The following is a 13,399-nucleotide window of genomic DNA, read 5'->3' on the forward strand; positions in this document are numbered from 1 at the left end:
CCATGGAAATCAAAAAGTGATTTGTTGGTACTGGTATCCTGAAAACAAACTGTGAGCCAAGCTGAAAAAATACCAGGGATCGGGGGAGAGGGAGGGCTGTCAAGATAGATAGAAGAGATTTTGTGTGTGTGTGTGAAAGGCAAGGAGAAAGTTTCTTGCATAATCTCCATGGGGCTCTGGAAAGAGAGGAGAAGCCCACTAGGTGGTACTTGAGGCTGACATTCACATCCTGGTGTCAGGAAAGAAACTGAGGGTCTGCCCACTGCTTTCCCTGTAATGAAGATTAAAAGCAGTAATTAGGTTAGGCCTGGGAACCTAACCCATTACCATGCATCTTTCCAGAGCAGGGGCAGGTATATTGTCCTGAGCTGGCCTCATGGAGCACCAGGACAGCAACAAGCTAGGGACAGGAATGGCTTTGCTTCAGAGCATTTTCTTGGCAGTGCTCCTCCTTGAGGCCCACAGATGGGCTCCTTGAAGAATTGGCCCTGTAATGACTCCCAGAGAGACTTTCCAGGTGGAGCCTTGCCCTTGTAGTGAAGACCTCCAAAGGGAGGCCCAGGCCAGCCCCACACCACCCAGCTGCCAAAGTCAGCTGGGTCCAAGGAGCAGCCCCACCTGATGCCCGAGGGTCAGGTCTGTACACCAGCTCAAGTTTTATGTAACTCTCCGAGCCTAGGATTTCTCATCTTTTAATTGGAATAATCTCATTTGTCTTCTATGGCTGAAGAACTGCATGAAGGCAGCTGACATACTGTTGGACACACAAGTGCTTAACAAATGTGTATTTATTCCTCGTAGTTAATTGCAAATCTAGGAGTCTCTTCCCAGGGAAGTGGCTCTGCTGAGGCAGCCAGAAATCTCCTGGGTGCTCAAGGGTGACAATGGCAGACACAACAGCAAACTCTATGGAGAGGCAGGAGAAGAAGCCCTGGGGAACTGGCATTCATTAAGGTTTTCCATGAGAAAATGTTCTTCCCGCCACCACCATGAACACGCTCACCTGTCACTTGTGAGTGATCTTTGGCTAGTCACTTATCCCTTTGGGTGGACTTCAAGTCAGAGTGTTTTTCCTTCTCCCAGGAAGTGGTTGTGGCAGGTTTTGTATTCAGTGAGAGGACCTTCAGTCTCTCTGGAAACACAAATATGGAGGCAGGGGTCCTCCCCTGAGCCTCAGAAATCATATCAAGAGAATAACTTCCTACTGGACTCATGGTCACAGCCAGCCAGGAGTGTGGGTTCTGGTAGGTAGTTTAGCAAGCAGAGGTGGATAAGGGGCATAGAGCCTGCATATCTCTGCCTGGTTCAACAAGGATCTCAGCCCCTTGCCTCTCCTAACCTGAAAACATTTCTCAACTGTCAAAATTACCCAGGCTTCCCTTAAAAATAGGAGGATGTGTAGATCTCTGAAAATGCTCCACATACAGTCAGAGATTAGGGTCCCAACCCCTGGTGCTGGCTTGCCTGGTGTATGGAAAGAGAATCTGATTGGTCATAAGGAGCCTTGGGTTGATAAACTTTGTGACTTCGGGAAAATCATTTACCTCTCTGGGATGCTTCCTCATCTTTAAAATCATTTGGCTGACCTTGGAGCATCTTGTGGATGCAGAGAATCCATGACTCTACTTTGAGGGTGTTTACTCCTGGAAATATTAACTTGTACAATCTTCTCAAGCTGGGAATGGTCAGTGACTCTCACCCACAAATCGCCACCAGTTAATTGTAGCGACAGAGATGGGCCCCAGGGTTAGAAAGCTCACTCGTTCATTCAACAGTTACTCTTCAAGCATCCCTTGTATGCTAGGTACTCCTCTAGACTTAACAAAAGAGGTAAAATTCTTGTTCACACAGAGCTTACCGTCAAGTAGGGGAGATTAAAAGTAAGCAAACATACAAGTAAATATGGAAAATGTGGTAGGAAAAACTGCTACAGAGAAAACAAAAGCAGGGTGAAAGTATCCCCCCTTGTTCTGGGTGTCCTGGGTGGTGGCGAGGACTCTTTGAGGTGGGGGTGGTCTGGCAAGACCTCTCTGCTGCAGCAATATTTGAGCAGAGACCTGAAAGAAGAAAGGGGCGGATTTATAGGAAGAAATTAGATAGGGAAGAAAAATAGAAAAGTCCAAATCCTCTTAGTAAGCTGTAGCTCAGACAAGCAGCTTTGCTGTCTTTTTTAGGAGGCAATGCAAGTTTTAAGCCTCATTCAAAATTCACTGTAGAAGCAGTATTTGAAAAGAAACCTCAAATGACCATCTTAGTAACCCTTTTCCTGTCTACCCCATCACCTGGGCTCTGGAGTCAGGCTAACTTGGCTCTGAAGGTGAATCTTCACTTACTATCAATCTGGACTCCATGGATGGTCTTTGCCTCTCTACCTAATTCTATCATTTATACTATAATGTTTTTTTTTTTCCAAAAATAAGTGCTTCCTTCACAGATTTCCAGAGCTCACACTGCGCACCTTGTCAGGCAGGCTCTCCCGGGGTCTCCAGTGTCCTCAGGGAGGATGCATTCCTTGTTACAGATCCCTGGTCCCAGAGCCTCATTGCCTTTATCCGCCCATAGGTTTTCTAAGGGGTTAGATCACCTTCAGCCTTTCCTCCCATCTCCAGGAAAAACCCAGCAGCACTGGACCCTGCCTCACCAAGCAGAAACTGGGCAGGCTTTCTGCAAGGAGGTGAGCCTGGCAGAGCAACCTGGAAGCTAGGGCAGCAGAACTCTAGGACCCACGACTGGTCTGGGCCACCTTGCAGCTCAGCCGTGCTCGGTGGCTGGGGACAGGCTTGGGAGCTGCCTACAAATTTGATGGTACAAGAAGCCGTTTAAAGTTTTATTTTACAAAACAGAATAAATTAAAAATGCATTAGGAATGAGGCCCTTACTTAACTACAGGGTGTGCTAATGGGCTTGGAGCCTGCGCTCCCTCCTCCTTTAAGCTCTTAATGACTAAGCTTTAATGTATTTTATTTCTTGAAAAACAATCCCACAAGTGCTCAGTACAGTCGGAAAAAACATTTCTAAAATCATTAGACCGCTGCACGGTAAATATTCATCACAACCGCAGCTCCCACCTGCTCGCAATGAGCATTGATTTTCTTCTTGCCGTGTTTTGCTCTCTCTTGCTTCTCATTTCTCTTCTATTCTCCCCTCTCTCCACCTCCTCCCCTCAGATTCTCACTGGAAGCTTCAGCAAGGCTTGGCAGGGGCTCTCTGAGGAGATATACTTTCAAAGGGAGTAGAAAAGTCTGTCGATATTCAGCCCAATAAGAACTACCATACCACCTGCTGCAAGGCTTCCTGGTGCTTGTGGTGGGTCAGGGGCCCTGTGGCCATGAGAATCCACTGCCGTCCCTCACTGATGCCCGAGGTGCTACCATCAGGCATGATTGTACCAAAGGAAAACTGTTAGTTTGGCCATTCAGAGATTTAGAATCCAGTCCTAATCTGGTTAATATCATCGTGTGATGTTGAGCAAGTCACATCACTGCTCTACCCATTAGGATTGTCATCCATAAGATGACAATATTGGGCAAATCATCACCTAATTGATAGTCTATGATCTCTCTAGCTGAAGAGCTGGGCTTCAATCCCATGCTAGCCAATCACTAGTTGTATGTATATCCATGCTCAAGTTGCTTAGCATTTTTGCCTCGTTTTTCTTAATATATATATATATATATATATATATATATATATATTATATAATATAATATAGATAGATAGATATAAACATGTATGTATAAAACACATATCTTGGAATGGTGTTTGAAATCTAAAATTATAATATATACTGTATGCTGAGCACTGAGCCCTGCACATATCAGGACTCGACAAATTACCATTCTTTTGTCTCTACCTGCAGTCATTCCTGACCTCATGTGGGACACACAGAGGCTGAGCGTTATGCTACAGAGTTGGAACATAAATGTTCTGGAGCAGCTGGGAGGTATTCACAGAATGAGAGGAAGGGATAAGACAACTGCCCACTTAGCATCTGGGCCCACGTCCCCAGGTCTAGAGGAGATGGAAGAGGGATCTCTTTGGGTGAATGTATTAACAGAGGAAAACATAACCAAAAAGATGAAAGCAACCAAACCTCCACCTTCTTTGATGCACACACCTATCACTCCCTCATTTGATATCCAAAATCTTGTGAGTCAGAGAAAAGTTATTATATCCAACTTGTAGATGAGTAAACTGAAGTTCAAAGAGGTTTGCACTGTCACAAGGATGGTAAATGACAGAATGAGGTTACACATCCAGAGCCACCAACTCCACATTCACAGACATTAACCAAAATTCTCTTTTACTCACAGCTATTCAGAAACACAATTTATGACAGTGAGACAGATCATCACAAACATCATGCCAAATTAGGGCCTATTCTCAAATATTTTGTGTGTAATACCTACCACTACAGAGGGGATCGAGATTGTTGGTAGTTTCTCGATTCCTGCCATCTGCCACCAATGAATGGAGATTAGCAATGTAAGTTCTCAGAATTCAGCTGAGTTTCCAATAAGTGAGAAGTGCTAGGGTGAGAGTCTCTGACTCTGTTCTAAATTAAATATTTCTTTCTCTTCATGGTCTATGAACATTGGTCTAACATACGATTAAAAAAACTTACAGAGAGTTTATAACATGTCAGACACTGTGACAGGATATATGACACATCGTCACAATTAATTTTTGAAATGGCTCAACAAGGTGTACAACATCATCCCCATTTTATAGATGTATGAAAGGGAATGTTCATATAAGTCAAGTTACATAACCAAGGTTGCATAGATAATGAGACATCTATGACTGACTTCTCCTTGACCTTCCTTACTATAAATATTAAAAAGTAAAATATTGTTATGGAGATCCACCAGCAGATGGAAATTGAGAAGGGGGAGATGACCTGTGGGCCTATGTGGGATCGTTATTAAGATCCATGGCATTACTTCCATATAAGAATGGATAAAGAAACTGTGGTATAAATACAAAATGGAATATTACTCAGCATTAAAAGAGAATAAAATCATGACATTTGCAGGTAAATGGATGGAGTTAGAGAATATCATGCTAAGTGAAGTAAGCCAATCCCCCAAAGCTAAAGGATGAATCTTTTCTCTAATATGTGGATGCTGATCCATAATGAGGGTGGGGAGGAGTATGGGAGGAATGGAGGAACTTTAGATAGGGCAAAGGGGAGGGAGGGAAAGAGAGGGTAATGGGGGTAGGAAAGATGGTGAAATGAGATGGACATCATTACCCTAAGTACATGTATGAAACAAATGGTGTGACTACTTTGTGTACAACCAGAGACATGAAAAATTGTGCTCTATATGTGTACTATGAATTGAAATCATTCTGTTGTCATGTATAACAAATTATAATAAATAAATTTTAAATATATGTTACATATTTTTAAAAAATCAAAAAACAAAGGTCTGGGGCATTATCCTTTATATTTTCCCACAAAGTTTGTGAATTGGCTAGTTTCAAGAAAACACACACATAAGTAGAAGCTTCCATGACTCTGGCATTGACCATCAGGTTGGATCTTGGTCAGCAGTGATGGGGTATGTTTGGTTTTAGGTCAGTGAACTAAGAAACAAACAGGAAATATTGCAACCAACCACAGAGGGAGCTTAATAATAATAATATCTGGATATCCAGATATCTTAGGAGCCTTTCCCACTCCCCACCCTCAGGAAGGATGAGTCACTCCCAGATATCATGAATGCTGCTTCTACAACTAAATGCCACTTTGCCCTGGGAGCGGGAGAAAGGAGGGAAATTCAAGAGCTCATTTCTCTTCTTTAATTAAGCAGTGAATAGAAGATAAAGCATCTGTCCTGCTGATCCTTCAGAGGATGAGGTGATGACCAAAAACAGTGCAGGTGATGGTGCATCCTTAGTGAGCGCTGCTGTTTCAGCACCTTGGAGAGGGCCTGGACTTTCCTATTCAAAGGTCATGAGCTCCTGGGACTTTTCCTGATGACTTTTTGCATAACCTGCACTTTACACTCTCTTTCTGGAAAGAAAGGAACAGCTGCAGACTAAGACTAGCATGTTAGCATCCAAGGAACTTTCTCAGCCTGAGTGGGGAATTGTCCTGCCCTACTTTCACCCATTCACTGTGGTCACATAGCAAGTTTCAGAATTTATCAGTGCACCACTATCATCAAGCAAGGTAGAAATGAATAAGAACACTGCCTGTCATACTAGGAACTCAATATTATTTAATAAAAGACTCAATTATATATTTGTATCACCAATAATTGAACCTATATCCTATGATAAATAATGCTTATACACTGTTTAATAAGATACCAAAATATAAGGCATGCTTTAAAACTATTAACTATTATCCTAAGAAAATACCCAAAATGTGAACGAAGATGTTTAGCACAACATTGTTATAATAAAAAATAGAAATAACCTAAATGTTTAACAATATGGTAATATATACGATAGAATAAAACAGCTATGAAAAGATGTTTTTAAAATGACTTTGTGATTAGATGGTACTGATGGAGATTTTTATGCTTGGGAATTAGTGAAATTTACAGCAGAAGCAGAGAACTGTTGAAAACAAAGTAATTAAACATTTCAGTGGCTGGCCTTAAGAGAGATCTGATTCTCAGTCTTGAGTCTCTCAATACTGACAGAGCTGACAAAAGTTGAACTAATTTGGTAGCTTTTTACTAAGAAGATATAAACATGGGGTCCTCATTAGTATGAGTTGTTGAGTCTCCAACCCATCCATATGGACCCAATGACTAAGAGTTAGAATAGTGAGAATGACCAATAGGAGGGACAGCAAATTGCCAAGGCAGTCATGTAAGCAGGGTTTGTTGTTGCTGTTTGTTTTCCTTTTATGTCCTCTGCATCTCCCTCTATAGCAGGGGAGAAAGATGGTTAAGAGACAGGGAACATATGAGAAAGAACAGGCTGTGTCCTCCATCCCACCTTTACTTTCTGGTACAAGCTGCAAGTCCAGCCCACCCCTTGGGTATAAGAGGAGATCTGAGGAGAGCTTGGAGTCAATTGATTATGAGATTGAAGTTTTTCTAATGTGAACCATTAGGCTTATAAAGAAAATGAGACCATCTTAATAACTGAATGTTATTGAAAATTGTACTGAGATATTGTCAGGGATGTCTTTTTCTTAGCAAGAGGGGAGGATTTGACATAGCACAGTAGTAGACAATTCCTGAAAATGTAGAAGCATTGCATGTTTATATCCCAATGAGTTTGAGATGTTATCATCAAACTTGTTACATTCATAATATAATGACATATATCAAGACACAAAATAAAGACACAAAATTGTATATGTAATAGGTTTTCATTCTGTAAAATGTACAAAGGACTCAAAGAAAAATATATCAGAAGGATATGGGTAGATGAAATGATAAGAAATTTTAATTTTCTTCTTTATATCTTTATTTACCAAATTTCCTCACTGGATATATATCACTTTCATAATCAAGAAAAGATGTTTAAAGAACTTACTTTTCTGTGTGAGTTTCTTTTCCTCAGGCTCCACTTTTGGGGGCAGGCTCTCCATTATTTTTGGCTGTCTTACTGCTAAAGTCCCCTTGAAGGACAGAGAAAAAGTCCTATTTGGGGGTGAACTAAAGCTTCAGTCTAACCACGACTCCACTTTGGATGTTGATTTTAGTGTTTGTCTTAGGGACGGAGAGTAGCAACATTTCAGGGGCTGGACCCTGTGCTCAAGGCTCCGTAGACTTTCCACTACAGGCTCTGAAAAAAAAATTAAAGGAACCATGTTCTCAGGGGCAACTGATTACCGTGTCAACTGCAATTGGTTTTCCTAGAGCCAGAGGAGCAGAATAGCAAGTGCTTGTAGTACATCATGAGAAGCCTGGTGGGATTTCATCCATATAAATAACCCACACAGTGTCAGCTCTAATTTTTCATCCCTTGACATAGAAGCATGCATGGAACAAGGTTAGAGAAACAGAACTTTTCCAAGACACAGTTGTTTGCCTGAAGATGAAGCTTGAATGATCTGCACAAAACCACCACGTCAACACCTGAATTACAGGCATCCAAAGGTGCTCAGGTACAATTTAAAAAGCCAGGACCAACAGCCACTGGCTTCAACAGGAGGACAGGAGAAAAGTATGGTCATTCGGGTTTAGGAGAAGCCAATAAAGTAAGCATGTATTTCTAACATAATTTTATCTCCATGGATTTATGCTACATTACATCCATTTTACATCAATGAAGAACTCTAAAGAAGTAAAACTAGCAGGGAGCCAGAAGAAGAAATCTTCAAAGGTTTTGGTCATTTCTGGGATGTTATTCCAGGAAAGCACCTGGGTACCCTGACCTGCTTCTAGAAGATTGAGGAGGTTGGAAAAGGACTGTATGAAGGAAGGATCTGTGGTCAGAGATGCTGAGTCTTCATGATTTTCACCTGGGTGAGGATGACCCTGCTTGCCCCCTCACAGGTAGAAGACATAGTTCTAGGTAGAAATAGTCCTAAAAATTATTAGAGGAGATTCTCATGTACTAAGAAAATTTTGTCTCCCAAACCCTTTCCTGCTTCTGAATACCTAAGCTCTTCTAACAGGGATCAAAGCCTTTAACACAATTAAAAGGGAAGACTTTGTGTAACAACACCCCTTGGAGAATAAACACAGTTTCTTAAAGGTGTACTAATAAAATTTCAGATTCCAGGCTGAAGGTGAGTTTTCATGCCAGGTAAAAGATAGAGATCAGGAGGTGGTGTGCCTCAAGAAGAAAAGGAGACTCTAGTTGTCATGAAAGGAAAAAGAAAGAGAATGTCTAAGGGTGCCAAAGAGACTAACTTCACCCTCTGGCCTAGAAGGGATGAAGTTTTCAGGAGGACACAGAAACCCTCTAACTCTTTGGGAGAGAAACCGATATAAATTGAGAAGTCCTTGGGTTGTTCTGAATTCATTTCTCGGTATTCAATTCCAGACTAAGAACCATTAAGGCCAGGGAGTAGCTACAGTGTGTCCATTGACCATCCATGACATGTCAGACTGCACAATTGGCCTTTCTGATAACATGCTTAACTATGGTTAATTGTTTAAATGAGTCAGGCGGGGCAAGAATCAGGAGACACAGGGTTAAGGGTGTCTATCTATATAATAGTTATGACACCAGCTTCTATTTGGAACGCATTTGTGCCTTCCTTTTGAAGAACTTTTCCATTGTTGGCAATGTCTCATCGACACCGTTTCCAAGAACTATCAACATTCTTTGAACAGCATTTGGCTTTGTCATAGGTGGGCCAATAGCCAGAGCTTGGGAAGCTTTTGTTGTATAGCGATTTCCATCACAATAATGCTGGGTCAAAAAGTTGTAATGTGATTTCACCCAATTAGCTCCTGTTAGCCTCCGAAGATCGATTTCATTTCCTTTCTCCCTTCTTTCTCCACTCTCACAACTATTATCTTGTCAATGGCCTCATCCTTTCCCGGGTCCCTTGGAGAAACAGCTGCCCCTCCTCCTTTGCTCTGGATCTTATCCAAACCCACACCCCCTTGCCTCTTCAGGAACCAGGAACTTTATTCCTTCAATTGTCCCCGCTCTTTCTGTGTATCTTCACCTTCATTTCTAAAGTTTGCTCCTTCCAACGGTCACACACATGCTCCAGTCACTCAGACCTTAAAATAAACAAACAATCAAACAAACAAAAAAACTCCTTGATTCAATGTCCCCTACTTCTCTGAACAGTTTTTTTTCTTTTAATATTTTTTAGTTGTTGATGAACCTTTATTTATTTATTTATTTATATGCGGTGCTGAGAATCAAATCAGTGCCTCACACACATTAGGCAAGCGCTCTTCCACTGAGCTACAAACCCAGCCCCTCTGAACAGTTTTTTTTTAAAAGAGCAAACTGCAATTGATACCTTTTCCACTTTCTTATCTGTCAGTCACTTCTCAATGTGCCATTCCGGCTTCTATCGACCAGTTCTCCACTGAGACTATTCCCATCACTAGATTCTTACGTTTGCCAAGATCAGGGAAGCCTTACCAGGCCATGAATTTGTGTGGCTTTTCTACCTTCAACTTTGATGACCACACCTCTTTTAAATGTTTTTATTTGTTCTTTTTAGTTATACATGACAGTAGAGTTTTGACATATTATACATACATGGAGTATAACTTTCCACTCTTTTGATTGTACATGATGTGGGCTTATGCAGGTCATTTAATAATACATGAACATCCAATTCATTCTGTCTTTCCTATTCCCATCCTCCCTCCCTTCCCTTCATTCCCCCTTTTCTAATTCAATGAACTTCTATTATTCCCCACCCCTTATTTTGTGTTAGCATTGCATATCAGAGAGAATATTCAGCCTTTGGTTTTGAGAGATTGGCTTATTTCACGTAGAATGATAGTCTCCAGTCATCTATTTACCTGCAAATGCCATAATTTCATTCTTCTTTATGACTGAGGGATATTTCATTGTGTATATATGCCACATTTTCTTCATCTAGTCATCTGTTGACAGGCACCTAGGTTGGTTCCATAGCTTAGCTATGTGAATTGAGCTGCTATAAACATTGATGTGGCTGTAACACTTTGTTATGTTGATTTTAAGTCCTTTGGTTATATGCCAAGAAGTAGGATAACTGGGTTAAATGGTGGTTCCATTCCAAGTTTTGTAAGGAATCTCCATTCTGCTTTCCAGAGTGGTTGCACCAATTTGCATTCCCACCAGCAACGGATGAGTGACACCTCTTTTTGAAATGTGCCTTGACTTTGTCACCCTGTTTAATCTTTGCCATCCTCCCATGCCCTGGACACTTCTTCTTGATCTCTCACTGGACCTTCTCTCTGTTCCCCCTATTGAATGCTGATGCTCCCTGGAGTGCTGTCCAGAGTTCTGAATTTGACTCACTCCACACACTCCTTGGGAGAGCTTGTCCTTTTACGCTGGGATACACTCATGGGATAACCTCCCCTCTTTCTATCTCCTCCCCAAACCTTCACAACTCATATGTCCTTATTGGATAGTTTAATTTGGATATATTTATATTTAATCACAAAGATAGTAACTTCAAATTTAACATACCTAAAATGGAATTCATATCTTTCTTCCAGGACCTGCAAATGTAAAAAGTTAGGTTATTTTTTTAGAATCTGTCATTGTCTTCCTTCGACTTCAGGATAAACAAAGAGCTCCTTAGTGTGGCTTTCAAGGTACTTTATGCAATCATGGTTAGCTCTTGCCTACCCCTTCTAGAAATTACTTGAGCTTCCTCTGCATTCCTCAGCAAAGCAGGACTTCTCAGAGTGCACCATGCTGTCAAATGCCTTTCTTTGCACCTGTGTATTCTTTGTCTGGAATGTCCTTTCATTTCTATTTTGAAAATCTTACCAAGGAGTAGCCCATTTTCTGAGGAATCTATTATAGCAAAGAGATGAATCTGTGTTCAGGTTCTCAGTCTTGAACATATTTGGACTATATATATGTCTCAAGGGGTCCTAATTTTTAATGACATATTTGTCTTTCCTTCATATTTTCCTTTTCTTTTGGTATCTTTATGGGATATAAAGATATGGCTGTATCTTTTTAGTCATATTTACTGAGTCTTTGTCTGGCTTCTATTAGATGCTTAGTAAATGCTTTTGGACTGAACTGACTTTTCCCTTATGAAAAGAACGAATATCTGTGAGTTTATAATAATTATAAACGTTTGAATGATGAATATCTTCAAACGCTTATAATTATTATAAATGAAAAATCAGTAGTTTTTTCCCCCTCCTATCATTCCTCTTTCTTTCCCCTCTTGGTTCTCCTGGACAATTCATTGACAGATCTCAGAAGTGCCAAGATCATGGAAGGACTTGTAGGAAGATAGGCGAGTAAGTAATGCTCAGGAAGGTGCTCACTTGTTAAAGATTTACTCCCAACTGAGCATGCCCAGAAAATCAATAGCACCTTGACTTTATTATGGGACAACAGCTCAATGAGGAAGGCTGTCTCTCATTCCAGTCAGCATCAAGGTCATCAATGTCAGCAGAGAGGCAAACAGATCTTCCCAGTTTTGAACTTCTCTGGTGAAAGGGCAGAGGCCCTGGATTTGATTAATAAAGGAGTAGAGAGCCATTTGAGGGATTTTCTTCCTGGTATATTGGAAAAGTCAGTCTGTGAGTAATATTAAGAAAAACAGTGTGGGCTGGGGATGTAGCTCAGTAGTAGAACAGTTGCCCAGCATGTGGGAGGCCCTGGGTTTGATCCCCAGCACCACAAAAGAAAAAAAGAGGGAGAGGGAAAGAAATAAAGAAGGGAAAAAATAAAGAGAAAAGAAGAAAGGGTGGGGGGAGGAGGAAGAGCAGTGTGGAAGAGAGATGGAGGAAAAGCCAGGTGTCAGTATCTCTTCCCTGACTCTTCTTCCGAATCCTAGCAGAGATCAGGAGGATCATGAGAAGAAAAAAAATAAATCTTTAAACTGAAACAGAAATTCAGGATGGTGGTGCTTGTGGACCAAGTGGGCTTTTGCCTTATGAAAAGCAGATCAGGAAATATTAATCCTTGCCTTGAATCAGAGGTAAACCCAGGTCTTTAGTGGACCAAGGTACCCCTGTCTATCTGGGACCACCAGCCCTATGCTGCTCCATCTTCTGTACTATGTGATAATGGAGGTTCTTTTTGGAACTTTAGATCCAACAGATACCAATATCTCTTATTATCAGTTCCTTTCTATCATATTCCCACTACCAAAATCTATTTTTCTCTTATTTTCCCATTTCTTTTGTCCTGGACTCATTTTTCACTCCTTCCCTCTTGGAATTTTTTTTTTCTTGTACTGAGGATTGAACCCCAGGGTTTCATTCGTGCTAGGCAAGCACTCTACCAATGAGATAAATTCTACCAATGAGGTCAATTGAGATAAAGGGCATTGGATAGAGTTTGACATACAATCAGATTGTGTGTTAGTTTTTCATCACCTTGATCAAAATAAGTGACAAGAACAACTTGGAGGATGAAAGGTTTATTTTGACTCACAGTTTCAGAGGTTCAGTCCGTGGCTGGCGGACTCCATTACTCTGAACCCAGGGTGAGGTAGAACATCGTGGCAGAAGGGGGTGGCAAAGGATAGTCACTCAATTCACAGCGGCCAGGAAGCAGAGAGAAAGGAAGTGAGGAGCCAGGGACAAAATATAAACCACAAAGGCATGCCTCCAGTGACCTACTTCCTCTAGCCACACCCTACCTGCCTACAGTTGCCCCCCAGAAGAGTAGCTCCTTCAAATCATTAATCCATCAAATGGACTGAGCCACTGATTAGGTTACAGGATCTCATAATCTAATCATGTCACCTCTAAACATTCCTGCACTGTCTCACACGTGAGCTTTCAAGGGACACCTCATATCCAAACCATAACAGATGGCA

At 41.2% G+C, this 13,399-nt stretch overlaps 1 long non-coding RNA gene across 1 annotated transcript; it reads right to left on the minus strand.

The window, feature by feature from the left end:
- Nucleotides 1–7,517: 7,517 nt before the first annotated feature.
- Nucleotides 7,518–13,166, minus strand: LOC107156144. Its single transcript, XR_001505314.2, has 3 exons — nt 13,012–13,166; nt 11,074–11,105; nt 7,518–9,653 (listed from the first exon to the last, which is right to left on the minus strand). It is a non-coding gene; the product is annotated as an uncharacterized LOC107156144 (long non-coding RNA).
- Nucleotides 13,167–13,399: the final 233 nt, after the last annotated feature.

This window comes from Marmota marmota, unplaced genomic scaffold (genome assembly GCF_001458135.2).
Source record: "Marmota marmota marmota unplaced genomic scaffold, marMar, whole genome shotgun sequence".
NCBI classification, from domain to species: domain Eukaryota; kingdom Metazoa; phylum Chordata; class Mammalia; order Rodentia; family Sciuridae; genus Marmota; species Marmota marmota.